This window comes from Eschscholzia californica, unplaced genomic scaffold, assembly GCF_041429995.1.
Source record: "Eschscholzia californica isolate CP2 unplaced genomic scaffold, dmEscCali1.0.p SCAF_2, whole genome shotgun sequence".
Classification (NCBI taxonomy): Eukaryota; Viridiplantae; Streptophyta; class Magnoliopsida; order Ranunculales; family Papaveraceae; genus Eschscholzia; species Eschscholzia californica.
Genome location: NW_028238309.1, coordinates 7009598 through 7026604, shown reverse-complemented (window position 1 = coordinate 7026604; position 17007 = coordinate 7009598).

Sequence of the window (17007 nt, the reverse complement as noted above, 5' to 3'; positions counted from 1 at the left end):
GTCGTTTGAACGAGTTTGATATCACGAGTCTGACAAAAACAAACAATTTGAAATCTTACTCGAAGCTAATTTTGAATGTGGGTTTGATTTTAGATTTGACTTAGAATGGTGAGATTATCAGGAACGATGAAAATATTAGGACAAGTGAGATTATTAGGAATGAGATTCGACTTCGAATCAGATGCTATCCTGCGCATTATGCGAAATTTTGTGCATGTTGTCAAAACTTAAAAAATTCGGGTGATCTTTCTTTTTTGAAGTAAAAAAGGTTAGTATATATTAACCAACTACTAACAGAAGCTAAAAAGAAAGAGATATCTAAGGGAAAACTACATATTAACAATCATATTCTCCCAAGGGTTGAGCAAAATACTTTCATAATATCTTGTGATCGGAGAGTAAATCAACGCCTTAATCAACATAGTGACTCTTAAGGGAGTACTTCAACATTCCAAAAAGGCGATCATTTTTTTCTAACGAAGTGCTCCATAACACACAATACAGAGTAACTTGTTGGCGAAAGCCTGTAGGAGTGGCTGATTTCTGGAGCTTCCACATATTGAAGAAAGATCTCAAAGAGTGTGTCAATGGAAATGGGTATTTGATAATTGGAATATTGAAGAAGGGGCAAGTCAGAAGCAAATGAATGTGATTTCTTCCCCTTGATTGCATAGATAGCATATATTGGGATGCTGAAACTCTTTCCGTTTTAACATGTCAATAGTAGTAAAGGACTCTAGAACGGTAGCCCATAAGAAGAATGAAATTTTAGTTGGTTCGACGATACCTTCTGGAGAAGTGTCTTGAGTTTGATCGTTACTGAAAATATAATCAATTTAGTATGCGATGGTGAAAATACCATCCTTCGCTAATTTCCATTTTCGTAAGTCCGAAGCTTGAGATAAAAAAAAATAGAGGTTCCCAGCAAGTCCAACGAAAAAGAAAGTCAAAAAAGGTGTTAATCCCCAGTCGAGCTAGCTAGGATTCCTAGATCTTAGTCTCTTAAACTGGAATACTTCTTCTATATCCTCAAACGATCTGGGATAGAGTTTTTGATATTCTCATTATCAATCAATCCATCCTCCCAAAACCACAATGATTTAACTAAACAAACAATTAAAGAAGTATGTGTAGTCTCTCTCTATCGCTTGGAGTGAAACCGCAATTTTACAGTCATAAGATATTGAGATTCCTCTTTTGAGTTAGTCTTGTAAATTTGATAGATGCAAGCTCTCTTATTCAATGATATTTGGTAGATAAGTCAAAAAAAAAATGATATTTGGTAGTTTGGGTAGATAGGGTTATCGATCTTGTATATTTGGTGGGAAGGTTTCCTCCTCGCGGGATTCTTGTGTCCCGAGTTATTTAGGCGCGCTTCAACCCCTACTACCCCCCCACCCCACCTCGTCCCTCGCCCCATATTTCGGAATTGGGTTATCAGCTCCAGTTATGCAGACATTGTTGTCTATCATGGAAAAGTTGTGAATTTTTATAGTAGCCTGCCTTTATTGTTAAGGGCGTTCCTTTGCTCGCAACATTTGTAATGGCTTCATGCGGAAAAAGAGTGCCTTTTAACAATAATAAAAGGAGCCATTCCCAGAGAAGTCCTATTACTTGGATTAAAGGAAGTATTAAAGGCACCATCTGGAAGTGTTAGAACAACCTACCTCATGGCAAATTTCAGAGGGAGAGTATGAAAGAGATGGGCTCCACAAAATAAACATAATCCGGATATGATAGCCCTTCCAGGCCCAAATCCAGCCAACTAACTAACATTGTCAGAATATTATAGTGGGAAATATTATATACACTTACCATTTCTACCTGCCACACTCCCATCCCATTTTTTTTTTTTTTTTTTGTTGAACACACTCCCATCCCATTTGACTTCAACAAAAAATCCCTTATATGTATATGTGTATAAAAAAAATGGTGTGCATTTGAAATTTCTATATTATAGTACTTTTAGGTCCAAATTTTGGATTAAGCATCTTTACCATTACCAATATCATGGACGCCTATAAACTTCTTTAATCTGAACTTCATTGTATAGTTGGTAACCACTAAGGTTGTGTTTGATATCCATGAAAATAAAAGAGTTCCATGGAAAGTCTTCCACGGAATTTATCCAGTGGAAATAAGAGTTCTTTCGTTTGGTATTCATCTATTATTCCGTGGAATTACGAACTATATTATTTGGTTGACAACTAACATCTACGAATATAATATTCAATGAAGAGTTTTTATTTATTCTTTATGTAGTCAAAATAACATTTTTACCGTTATGTTGCCAAAATTACATTTTCATCCTTATGTTGTCCAAATTACGTTTTTACCCTTATGTTGTCAAAATTGTACTTTTACCCTTATGTTACAAAATTATTTAACCTTGTGTCACTTTGCTAACTTAAGAGTAAGAATGTCAAGTTGTCGATAAAACAAGACAAAAATGTAAATTTGACAACGTATGGATAAAAAAGAAATTTTACTAATATAAAAGGGTAAAATTGTCATTTTAATATAAAAGTGTAGATACCATTAGTAAGAATGTCATTCAGACCACATAAGGATAAAAATGTCATTTTGGTATTATATGAGGGTAAAAATGTCATTTTGACACATAAAGGTGAAAATGTCATTTTGACAATATAAGGGTAAAATGTCAATTTGATATTATAAAAGGGTAAAAATGTCATTTTGACAACATAAGGGTAAAATGTCGATTTGATATTATAAAAGGGTAAAAATGTAATTTTGGCTATATAAAGACAAAATGTCATTTTGACAACTTGTAAACATGTCATTGGTAAGAAAATGACAAAAATGTAATTTGTCTAATGTATAAGTAAAAATTTATTTTGCTACATTTTATGGGCAAAAATGTCATTTTGAACATATATGGAGATAAATATTAGGTTTCATGTAAATGGCTATATTAAACTATTTTTGTTTTGATTTTTGACTTTTCACGGAAACAAATTCCTAGGGGGGAGCAAGGAATTAAAAATGGACTATTTCATGGAAATAGATTCTCTAAGGAATTAAAGCCGTAGAATTACACTTCGTATCAAACGGTGGAAATTCCTAGAGGCACCTTCACCATAAGCGAGTGAGCTCTATCACCTTATAGGCATCCCCTATTCCCAGCAATTTATCCTCACGGAAGAAGAAAAAGAATGGGGAGAAGAAAACAAAAAAGATCAAAACCAAGATGGAGAAGAACAACAAATGAACAAGAGATGAAAATGTCTAGAAATATAAGAAAAAATGAGAGAAATTTAGAGGAAGGGAAAAACTCTAGAAGAACGTCCTCGCCCAACTTACAGACAAGTCAAGGGTGCCTATGTATGTTCCATTTTAGAAAAGAATTTGATTACTCCAGAATAAATTTTTTCGTTTAACAAAAATTAACTTGGTATAACAGCAATGTTATAGACTATTGGAGGTTACTCTTCTAAAAATCAGTTAACAAATAAAATATTGTTCACGGTTTGTCAACTTTGCAGATTTTAATGTCCAGTATTTAGATAATCCGTATGCACAAAATTAATGTTAATTTAAGACCAAAGACTCATTTAAAACTAAAATTTATAATGAAATATGAAAAAGTTACTCAAAAGACTTCATTTTTATGTCATCTAAAAGTGACTTCATTTTTATCTATCCAGCCTCCATTTATATATAATTTAGTCATACATGTCATGTTAGATCAAAGCATCATAATTAAAAATTCTTTTGTTCTTATTCCATTCAACATTAATGAATAATTTGGGTTCCCCAACAAACTAACAATCCTATATTTTTATATTTTGTTATTTAGTTTTGTTTGTAAATTTCAATTCAAAATTAGTGACCTAAGATTTGTGGGTCTTGAAATCTAACTACTAAAAAAAGCAGTCAATGGTTAAAGAAAATAACACTTTGGGGCTCAAGAAGACAATATAATAATCAATTAATTTAGGTTATAAAAGTTTGGGGTGGGAATCATTTTGGTTTACCAATCTCCTTCAACTATGTCTTAATTTATTTTATTTTTGTTGTTAATTTAAAATTATTTCATGTTAAATCTCAATGACCTAAACAAGATAACACTAACAATTAACAACTATTTGTTCAGCATTATTGAAGCCAAACCATAATAGTAAAATATAGGTTAGTTCCAAAGATTCGTCGAGAGTTTTCACGTGTACATTATTGTATAGTATTGAAATTTCAAATAAATTTATCATATTTTTGCACGTCTAATTATAAAAACATTTTGATTTACATCAATGTATACTAGCCCGCCGACAGTATATTAATCTAATTGCTTGTTAATTTGGATTAAAAGGAAGTTACCGAGTAAAAGGGTTTGGAATAATGAGATTATTATACAAATTTTTTATATACTTCAATATTAGTTTTTATAATAAATCGCTTATTACACCATCTCAATTAAACACCATTAGTGGGTGTAAGTAGAATGTAAATAATCTATATAATAAGGGAGGAGGGTATTTTCCTCCTCCTCCTTCCAATGGTTAGGATCTCCTCTCAAATATTTATCTTTAATGGTTAGGATTTACTCCATCAGAGTTTGAAGGTTAAGATTTGATTAAAAATCAACACAAGTTGAGATTATAAGAAAGAGCATTTTTTCAATGATTCCATTTTTCTTTGGAATGACCTAAAGGCACTCATATTATTATTGTAGGCGTCTCAGCCATATATGGATCCCTTAAAACATTAGCCTTTCAAGGGCGCCTACAGTTACAATGTGGGGCTCGTATAGATTACATTCGTGACACATTTGATAGAACTGTCCGTGCCCAGCGGGCATGGGTTATACCCTCGTAGACTTATATACCATATGGGGGTTAGTTTTCTAATGTATAATTCAAAGTGGATTAATCAAATCCTAATACGGTTAACATTTGTCCAAGTGGTTGATAGTGTTGACGTGAATTCCGAAACTCTTGAAGCCCCAGGTTCGGTCTCCAGAAGAAGTAGAAGTGTTTATCACATCTTATGGATGAAGTATCAATGTCACTGTAATGACTATCGTCGGTCATTTTTTTAAAACAAATTTCCTCCTCCTATACTTAATGATAGAGGTTGTAACTATGATCGGGTTTCCCAACTTATTATGAACGGTATGTGGAATTTAACTGATATCAATATGTACTTTACTAATGAGATTTGCAGGGCGATTCTTAGCATCAATCTAAATCCCAACGATGAAGATAAAGCTATCTGGACTTTGACTAAATCAGGTAACTTCTCCCTTAAATCCATGTATAATTTTTTACGAACCAATACTCTCTATAATACGCATGAACAGATGGACTGGTTTTTCATATGGAACATGAATACTATCCCGAGGATCAAACTATTTCTATGGAAATGCTGTACGAATAGCTTACCTGTAAAATCAAGGATCGGCAAATTCATCGGTAATAATTACTCCTGTGTGAACTGTAATGATGAAGAAACCATAGATCATGTTATGTTGCATTGCCCGTTTGCGAAAGCTACTTGGTTTCATTACCAAGTTAGAACTGACCACATTAGTAGCACGATTCAATGGATTCATCAATGGAAATCCCTTGATGAAGAAACTATTAATCTGTATGCTAAAATACTTTGGTTTCTGTGGAAAGCCAGATGTGAAAATTGCTTTACAACGATCAAACAGACTCCAATGCAATTGATAGAAAGGATCAATAAAACCACTACTACCCCTCTCAGAACTGAGAAATACTCTACCATGAAGAGTCAAGATCAAACGGTTATTCAATCATGGAGACCTTCATCGACACCTTATATTAAAATAAATGTAGATGCCTCTTTTGTTAATTTACATGAACAGGCAGGAATCGGTTACATTATGCGAGACGCAAAAGCCAACTTTATTCTGGCAGTAGCAGAGTGTGTTCGAGGGCAAAATGCCGAAGAATGTGAAAGCTTAGCGGTACTTTATGGTCTACTAAGCGCGAGGCAAATGAACCTATCTTATGTGCATTTAGAAAGTGATAATAAAGCAATAATCCAAGCTCTCAATGGCGAGGAAGGATGTATTCAATGGCAATCTCAAAGTATCATCCGACAGATCAAAGAAGTCAAGGATAATTTTTCAGGAATTATATTCTCTCATGTGTCTAGGAACAGTAATAGTTATGCAGACGCATTAGCCAAATGGGGGCGTGCTCACGGGTGTAAGAAACTTTGGAATGATGTTGTCTCTTTCTTTTCTGATTTCTAGTTGGTTTGTAATAGACGCTTGGTTTTAATGTATTTTCCTTCATCAAAAAAAAAAAAAAAAAAAAACCACAGATAGGAACATATATTCCGAGTAATGAAAATGGATCATGGTTGAATCTATCCAGTAATGCTTAGATTCATTGGGCAATTGAGATTAGTCGGTAATCCATCTCTTTCCAACCCAACAAACTTCAACCAATTGTAACAATTTCCAACTGGTCCATTTGATTTTGGGTTAGTTCTCTTTTACTCCAGCCAGTAACCAAATGACTGTTTTGGCCCCTAATAATGTATGTTGTCCGTTGTCTCGTATAAGTGTTTGTGTTTTCTTTTCAACCATGTGATGGTGTCGAGAAGATTCATACTGTTAGACAAAAATTGGGGACTAACAAGGAAGCTTAAACACTAAATACAAAATTGTCGAATAAGGTCTAGTTAGTCACAATTGGTGGAGGCAGATTATACCCTCCTGGCCTCCTATATCTAAACTAGTAATTGGGTCATTATCCTAAATTAACAATTTAATCAACTATACCTTCGAGTTGTAAGGAAAATAAATTTGGACTTCTAAACAAAATAAACCTGAATTTAGGGGAGTATAATTGGAGGAAGGTCCCACTAGGGACAACACCAACAACTCAACTCGTGTCAATTACTCCCATCAACTCAGACGCTCGTGCGGGGGGCCAAGTTTGAAACAGGGTGGTAGTTTAGCACGTGTAAATGATGATGTGGAAACAATGGATAAGTCAAATGAAGTCAACATCCAAAGTTGAGAGGTAAGACCATAAAATGAGTCATTGTTGTCATCAAAGTGTGTCTGGTCTCCCTAACCACTACTTACTTTGTCGACGTGGTTATGTCTTTTGTCACTACCACTCCCTTTTTTTATTTTTTATAAACTTCATGACTAAGTTCATCTAATTTTTTTTTTTTATGAAGGAACTAAGTTCATCTAATTGATCTTTCAACAAAAAAAAAAAAAGTTCATCTAATTGATTTTATATATCATGGATAAAAATTAAAATTACAAAAACTATCAAGACCATTATGTATTATGTGTATTTATCTTTCATTTCGTAAATGATGTCACTAATTCACAATGAGGTCGATTTCTATTTTTTTATTTTTGAAATTCTTCTATGTACATATTAAAATGGAGGATGAGTTTTAAATCCAAAATCACAGGATCAATGAGTTTAAAACTCAATGATAATATTAAATAGAAAATAAATTCATTAGAAGTAATTTACATGTCTAACCTCTTTCTTTCTAGAGTTAATTTCTATATGGCCCCCTACTTTGTGACCAGCTTCCTTTATGGCCCCCTTTTTTCGTAAATTCAAATATGGCCCCCTATTTTCAAGTAAATGTCATTACTACCCTTCCTTTAAATCCTTTTCAAAATTTAAAATAAAAATAAAATCTTAATTCTACCTCATTTCCCTCTCCACCACACATCTCTCTCCATGTCAACTCTCTCTCTCCACATCACCTCTCTTTCCAACTCACCTCTCTCTCTCTCTCTCTCTCCAACTCACTCCTCTCTCTCTCTCTCCAACTCACCTTCATCTTCTCCGATTAAAGTCGCCGGCCGTTTCCTCTCATCTCTCTCTCTCTCTAAAAACTCCGGCGAAGGGGGTTTCCCTTTGCCGGAGCCGTGAATAGACCAGATCTGGTCTGTTCATGAGCAGACCTCTAATGGTCTGTTCACGGCTCCGGCGAAGGGAAACCCCCTTCGCCGGAGTTTTTAGAGAGAGAGAGATGAGAAGAAATTTTTTTTTTTTTTTTGGAGGTCGCCGGCCGGCGACTTTAATTGGAGAAGATGAAGGTGAGTTGGAGAGAGAGAGGAGTGAGATGGAGAGAGAGAGAGGTGAATTGGAGAGAGAGAGAGAGAGAGAGAGGTGAGTTGGAAAGAGAGATGAGGTGGAGAGAGAGAGGGGTGAGGTGGAAATAACTTTTTTTAAATGTTTTAAATTTAGAATTAAGAAGGGTAGTAATGACATTTACTTGAACATAGGGTGTCATATTTGAATTTACGAAAAAAAATGGGGCCATAAAGGAAGCTGGTCACAAAGTAGGGGGCCATATAGGAATTAACTCTTCTTCCTACTACTACCTAACCAATCCCAGATTAAAGTAAATAACCTAGATTAGAAGATTCAAATGTATTTTCAGTTTCATAAAAATAATTTTTCAATACGAAGTTTTCATCCCTATAAAAAGTTGTTTTTTTTCTTTTAAATGAATGTTTCCATAATCTTTTTACCTAAAGAAAATCTATCATACTTCTCTCTTCTTCAGTTCACCGAGAGAAAACCTAGAGTAATCGCAGAGAAAAATCATCCATGCTTTTTAGTCTTCATCTAGAGAAAACCTAGAAGAACATGATGCTCAATCGATTAAATTTCTTCATTTACCATATTCCCGTTTTTTTTTTCCCACGATAGATTGTTGCACAGTGCATGATTTTGTTGTTGTTCTTAAAGTTAGGATATCAATCTTATTCTTAAAAAAATCTTTCAAATTTTATCCCACTGTTTCTTTCTCTACAATCTTGTTTTCTTTAGAAAACTTATGTGAAAAGTAATTAGAGATTTGCGAACGTTTTGTATATTTTCATAGTATTTCAAAATATGTTCATTTTCAAGATTTTCTTTACTCGAATATTCTTTTTCAATGCTCTACTCTCAAGCTTTGATAAACTATTCAAGAGTCACAATACGATTTATCAATACTTCGTAATTCAACTCGAGAACTTTTTTTTAATTCATATAGAGAATTTATAAATGGATGTTACGCCCTTTATATACTAAATGACTTTCCATTTCTTACAAATGTCTACTTTATTACCTTCAGGGTAATTCTCGATTCATGTTTCGACTTCAAGTCTGAAGACTAAATTATTTTGTAAGAAAAAGTCATATGCAATGAATTATTTCGTCAAAATTTGTCCAATTACTTAGAGTAATCTAGGATCAATATGCTATTTGTAGCTATTAATTTTCAAAAATACATCGTCCGAAATGATTTATTTGATTTCTCAAATTTTCGCAGCATACATATAGTTCAATGATCTCATTATGTGCCTTTGCAAATGGTCAATGTCTCTTTTAACACATACCATCTTCAGACGATTTTATTAGGAACACGAACCACATTTATTTTAATTTGATAGCCTCTGCAGTAGGACTCTGATATAAATTGTTCCTTCAGTTTCCAGGAGTATATGTTATTGATCAACTCTGATCAATTTCCATGACCTTTATCCGTATATGAGCATGTTAAGCTCTGCAAAATAATAATATTTGGAGGTAGAAATCTCTGTATATTGATTCCAAATGAGAGAAACTTGATAATTTTCAAGTATTTTACGACATTGAATCTAGCACTTGCTCCCTCTAATGTCGATAGATATGTCTCATTTGATATGATCTAAAGATTATACGTCATGTAAGCACATACTTCAAGGTTGTGACAAAGACGGAAAGAGAGTCGATTGCTTCAAGCAAATCTTGATTTATTTATTTATATCATATAATTTGTAGGACAAAAACTGCGATCTAATCACAAATTCAAGTGTGAGCAATTTTGTTCTAATATCACAACTTCAAGTGTGATTGATTACATGTGAAATATTTCATCTTCATGTGATTTTTTTTTTTTATTAAAATCCATCATCACTTTCTCTCTGGGAATTACAACTTCAGGTGTAATATGGAAGCGGATATTCAACAAATTCTATTTTCCAAGAATTTACAACTCATCATCGTCCAAAGACGCGAAAAAAAATATTATCACCACTTGAATAGATATTTTGAACTCGGTTTAATCTTTTGCTTACCACAAGTTCAGTTGTAATCTCTTAAGCATCAATGGAAAATAATTCCAATACTGAAATATCAATATTTCTCATTCTTCATGAATGAGTAAACAAATTTACTTTTGCATAGATTTACCGTTTTGGTGATAATGAACCAACTCATAGTGGTTATATATATTTTCATCCTTTAGAGATTTGATTTATTATCATCTCAAATAAAATTTATACTTCAAACTCTTTTAGAAATTTTGAGATTTGAAGATTTATATCACACAAACCAAACTTCAGGTTTGGTAATCTCATATACAAACATATGCTTCAGTTTGACCAAAATCAGAAGGTTATATTTTCTCCTTGAAAGAATTTTCATTAAGGGTTAATTCTGTTTTGGCCCCCAATTTGTGACCAACTCACCGTTTTGGCCCCCATAAGTATCTGACAGTTCGTTTTGGCCCCCCATAACCACTTTTCGGGCAGCGGTGATGTCATCAAGTCAAATTCAATACTTTTTTATACCCGAACTATCCCTCTGACCAAATCTTCTCTTTCCCACACCAAATCTTCTCTGACCAAATGAAAAACACTATTAATCAATTAATATTCCTTTTGCTTTTGTCCATCTGTCTCTCACCATTTCTTTCTCTCTCTACTATTTTTATCCTCCTTATTGTCTCTTTCTCTCTCTCTTTAAAACTCTTTTACAAACAGAGGTTCATCAAATCGAAGAACTCAAAACTTAGCAACATTACAATTTGAAAATGCGTTTTTCCTCATGGTGTACTTGTATTGTTTGGTACTGGGTTGTTGGGCGTCATTAATGAAGTAGGTACTACTAGATAGGTAGATGAAACAGAAACATAACCACATGCTCCAGAGTTTACATAGAGAGATTGTAGGATTTTAAGAGATAGAAAGTGAGAGATTTGTAGTTGAAGAAGTAGACATTAATTTCTCTTCACCTCCTGATTACTCCATCGGCGTAAATGTACGCCTTCAATGGTAACTTTACCACTCTCTCTTTGTTTGTCTCTAATTTGCATTACTTTCTCTGTCTAAGTTTTACAGATTGAACTAGGGTTTGAGAAGAACTAGGGTTTATGACATGTTGTTAGTCTTTGAAACTTACTAGATGAAAGATCATATCACTAATAAGTTTGATTAAATCCGGTGAATTCATTATGTCGGACGATTAAGATTACTAAAGTCATTACTTTTTCTATATCGAATATGAGAAGATTCAAGCGAATTCTCTTTTTGTTTTTCTTTGAATTTCTTAGATCTACACTTTCTCAAGAATTAGAGAAAGTGATTCCACTATAGTTCAAAGGAAACATTTCAGATGGTCCTTGAAAAATTAGAGAAAGTGATTCCACTATAGTTCAAAGGAAACATTTCAGATGGTCCTTTTAACAGATTAAGTTCTTGGAACCCTAATTTAGATTCATGATATGATTACAATGGCATCTTCTGCAATTCTGCTGGAAATGTTGAAAAAATCGTTCTCTGGAACATGAACCTCGCCGGAATATTATCACTGAGTTTATCCAAATGGAAATCTCTAAGAACTTTATCTTTGTATGGAAATCGATTTACAGGAAATATACCGGTGGCTGGATTTATCAAGAAATAGTTTCAGTGAAGAAATTCCATTTGCTTTATTCAAGGGTTGCTTCAAAACTAAGTTCTTTTCTCTCTCACATAATAATCTAACTGGTTTGATTCCTCTATCGATTTTTAACTGCTTGAATCTTATTGGGGTTTGATTTTTCTTTCAATAATCTTACTGGTAATTTTCCTCCACAAATTTGTGAGTTACCTAGTATTTCATATATATCTGTTAGAAGTAATTCTTTAGAGGAAAATTCAAGAACAAATTTTAAAGAGAGAGAAAGAGGACAAGAGGGAGGATAAAAAAAGTAGAGAGGGAAAAAAATGGTGAGAGAAGATGGACATAGGGGTGGGAATCGGTCCGGACCGGTCGGTATCGGACTCTTAACTTCATCGAACCGGTCGACTCAGACATAAACTGTTGGTGACCATCTATTTACTCGGGCGGACTCGGACGGTCACTCTCAAGAATTCTTTGTCCATTGACCGTCCAAGACCGTTTATTTTACCGGTCCAGTCGGACACCGGACGGTCTCGGTCCGGACTTTCCAATAAATTTACTTAATTTAGAACTTTATTTTTATTACCACAAACAAAATTACTTACAAATGAAGATGTTTAGCCAAGAAATCAAAAGTAAATATAAAAAAGAAAAAACACAGTTGATCATCATTCGACAAGATATAATTAAGCCATTCACTAATGTTTGGTCTTCCAGAGGACTATATGACTATAGCCAACGAACATCATATATTTATATGTCTATAAAATTCAACGGTCAACTTCTAAAAATGAGGACAGTTTAGTCGGTCAACCTATTCGGTCACTCGTACCGGTCGGTCAGCGGTCGGTCCTTCGACATAAAATTTTGACCGTGACCGTCCGCCAATTCTTTCGGGCCGGTCGGACACTGACCGTTATGACCATCGGGTGTCCATGGACACTTTTTATCTCGATCGAACGGGTCGGATAGCGGTCTTCCGGATCTTTTTCCCACCCCTAGATGGACAGAAGCAAAAGGAATATTAATTGATTAATAGTGTTTTTTATTTGGTCAGAGAAGATTTGATGTGGGAAAGATAAGATTTGGTCAAAGGGATAATTCGGGTATAGAAAAGTATTGAATTTGACTTGATGACGTAAGCGCTGCCCGAAAAGTAGTTTTGGGGGGAAAACGAACTGTCGGACACGTACGGGGGCCAAAACGGTGAGTTGGTTACAATTTGGGGGCCAAAACGGAATTAACCCAATTAACAGATCTAATAAGATAGGAGACTTTAACTACTTATACGAGATAATTTTATCATAGACTGTAAAATATAAGTCACAAAAAAAATTACTCTTCAAGGACTCAAATATGTCATTTTTTAAAAGAAAAAAAATACTAGTTCTTTCTTCTTAATGAAATTACTTGCCATATATTTGTGAAATATTTATCAAATATACACTTGCGGTATGCATATAAAACTAAAAATGAGTTATAAGAGGAATAACAATTTAATTATTTTGGAGACATAACTTACCTTGACCATTACCAAAGAATAAATTGGATTTACATTCTTACTAGCTTGCAATATTAACCCTTTAGTCATTATCGTCTATGTAATTTTCATATCCTTTTGATATAGTTTATTATTCTCAACAAACATAAAGTCAATGGTTAGAGATAAATAAGAATAATAAGAAAATTTGAATATACAATAAAGAAATATTCAAATACCTTTTGACTTGCCAATAAGAGTTGATCAAACTTACTAATATTTTATTTGTTTATATTGTGTTCAAGGAGGTGGATAATTTCTTCTTTCCTTTGATCATAGAGCAATTTGTGTTGATAACGTGTTGTGAAAAATAAAAGAGGGAAGAAGAAAGACAATGGAAATATAAACCAACAGATTGTAGATTGTAGACAAGAATAGCTATATTGTATTCTTATGTATGTGGAAAGAACTTTACTTTGATACATTGGTACCTAATTAAGTTAGAGACCTCTTTGTATAAGCCTATAAAGAGATACATATCTAATACAAGAGTTACATATAATCAATGATGCTTGAAATACAAATAATGGTGGAGAACTTATTGTATTGGGAGTTACCAAAGTGTGTTGGTCATCCACCATAAATCAAATATTTATAACATTGTTAAATATATCTTGATTATCAATTATGAATGTTACATCAAGTGAGAAACTCAAATAACATAGTGACATTATAGTTAATAAAGAAAAGTGTTTGAGACCTCAAAATTTGTATAAAATCAATCTGTACCTATTAAAGTCGGGTACCAGGTAACCTTCGGGTACGCATCGATATACCAATTAATAATGAGATCTAATTGGTCCAGTTGGATAATAGCCGTCGGATACTAAATACTTATCGTGTATCAAAATGAGAACCCAAAACTGACATAAATGGTTTTGATTTTAGTTCGCTTCTAGGTAAACAGATAGTTATTGCATCCCCTACTAAAGGATTTTATAGAAACCATGTTATGACTCTGATGAAACATTCGGTCTCGTGGTTAAACTTGATATTATTTGTATTACTTTGTCTATGGGGGTTCGAAAAGGATGGAAAATTCTTCAACATGATGTGAAAAATGTTTTTGTTCACGGAGATCTTCGTGAGGAGGCGGGGTCATGTAACAACCACCGAAGTGTAGGACCGACCCGGGTAAGTTTAGGGGGCTCCAATTTATATATAGCTAGTATTTATTATACTGTTTTTAAGTACATATATCAAGTTTGTTTGGGCAGTAGAGTTGGCAGAGTAGTTGGTTAGAGAACCTATAGTCTAAGGTTTGTCTCTTATGAGATGCATCATTTTTTAACCGATTAAAAATAGGCAGTAAAAGAACAAAAGTTTGTTTAGTGAAACCGATTAAAGTTAAAGTATTAAACGTGCGCTAATTAATAGGAAGTTAAAAAAACATAAACAAAATCATAACAAAAATAAAGATTAATATGCAGTGTAGGGGACCCGTTGATACGTTCGCCTAGGGCCCCCAAAAGTCAGGGTCGGTACCGAATGAGTGCATTACATCTTTTAATCCCACGTATATTTGTCGCCTTAATCAAGCTCTTTCTTTTTTTCTTCTTGTTCTTCCCCCTCTTTTTTTTTCTCTCTCTCTCTCCCTCTCCCTCTCTCTCTCTCTCTCTATATATATATATATATATATATATATATATATATATCAGGCGAAAGAGAATAGTCCATTAGTAGGAGATAGATAAATAAAGAGAGATGAAAGAAAATATAGGGAGAAGAAAGAAAATAGAGAGAAAAGAAGAGAGGAAAAAAAGAGATAGAAAGAAGAAAGATAAAGAAAAAGAAGCCCCTTTGCCGGAGATAAATAGATAGATAGAGATGAAAGAAAGAAAAGAGAGGGCAAAGAAGAGAGATGGAGAAGAAAAAGAAAATTAAGGAAGAAGAGAAAGAAGAAAGAGAAAGAAGAAGAAACAAAAAAAATTAAGATTAAAGATCGCTTGGAAATTTGACCTTCCGGCGACATTCGTGTGAGATGGTGATGAGGTGGCCGGAGAGATGAAGTGGAGGAAAGAGGTGATGAAATGGAGGACAAAGGGAGAGATGAGCAGAGCCGTGGCTGAGAATCTGAGGGCCCGGGGCCAAATTTTATGGGAGGCCCTCTTGTACCTTAACATAAAGTTGAATATGTATGTAACATATCAATAAATAAATATCCAAAATTATTAATAATATAGATGACATTAAATTGTTCACGAAACCAAACTCGTAGTATGAAGTTTCTAATGATCGCTTCAAATAATTTTTTTAGTAAAATTTATTTAATATGCAAACAGTATACCAACTAAGTAATTAGACTCCAATCAAAGAAAACATAATAAATGTTAGAGATGAAAATCCATACATGTAGAACTAAGATTTCATGTCAGAATAGGCTAACATAAAACTTGATAATGTTGTGCAAATTATTTTGGTATAAAACCGAAAACTATATAAATCCTTCGGTGCAAAAAATTTAAAAATAAGAGAGATATTCATGTTCACGAAGTCTAATTTCATTTGTACTAGTTTAAAAAACAAGGTTGAATTGTCTCTAAAACCATGAAACCCTAGAATATTTGAAACCTCATTATATACAATAAGAAGAATTCTTAAGGGTATCAACAACAATAAGTAGGGGCGCTTATAGAACCACCCTAAGAAAGATAAAAAATAGTGTTCTTCACGGGAGTCGAACCCGTGACCATTGACGCACAAAACAATCTCTTCTCTGTTGAGCCATACATTACTATTTTATATGATCTTAGTATTTATCATTATTAATACGAGAAATTTGAATTGGGCCCATGTTTGATGGGAGGCCGAGAGTGGACGCCCTGCCCCCCCCCCCCCTCCTCGAACACGGCCCTGGAGATGAAGTGGTTTGAATACTTCTAAAATTTTTGAGAATTAATTTCATTTTGGGTCCTAAGGGTACTTCTGAAAAAAGTTGAAATTTTTTGGCCTTTGGGAGCAAAAACGAACTTCTGGACACTTATGGGGCAACATGGTGAGTTGGTCACAAATTGGATGCTAAAACAGAATTAACCCTTAATAATATCACAACTGAAACAATCAAAACTCTAAATATTTTGACGTTCTCTCGCTATTAAAACTAGTAGATACGATATAAACAACTCTCCGTAGCAGAATTGAGAATTTGAGTTTTTTATTTGACTATTCTTGTTTTGGATTCACTTGTTGGAGTGATGATTTAGTCGATTTGTTTCAACAGTGGAGTCAAACTTGTTCGTACTTAAATCTAAAGAAGAGTTTGGTTGGTAGTATTGCTACCAAAGAAACTACCGAAGAAGAAGATTAGGCATAATAAACATGATAATTTTGTTCTTAAAATAAACACTAATGTTTTGCTTGATGGGGTTAACATTTTTACTTGAATGTCCATTTTCTAATACTTATCCAAGGAACAAGGGAAGTACACCTGAAAATGAGAACCTACAACCGTCCGAAAGCATCTTCCGGGCTATGATGGAATCCCATTCCTGTGCAAAACAGTACCTCTCATTCTCTTTTAGTGTCGAGTTGGTTCGTTACTCATTTTCTTTTAGTGCCGAGGTGGTTCGGTTGTACAAGTATGTTAATGGCCACAACATGTCCTTGAAGTGAAATCCAAATCATTTTATCGGTAGAAACAAAAACCATGCTAGAGCAACAAAAAATCTAGGCAGACTTTAGAGAGAAAATCTAGATCAACGTTCGAGATTCTGAGACTTGTAAGAGAAAAAACGTTGACCCATAAACGTGGGTCGTTGGTTTCAATTTCCCTTCCAAATCGGCTTTAACTTTAGA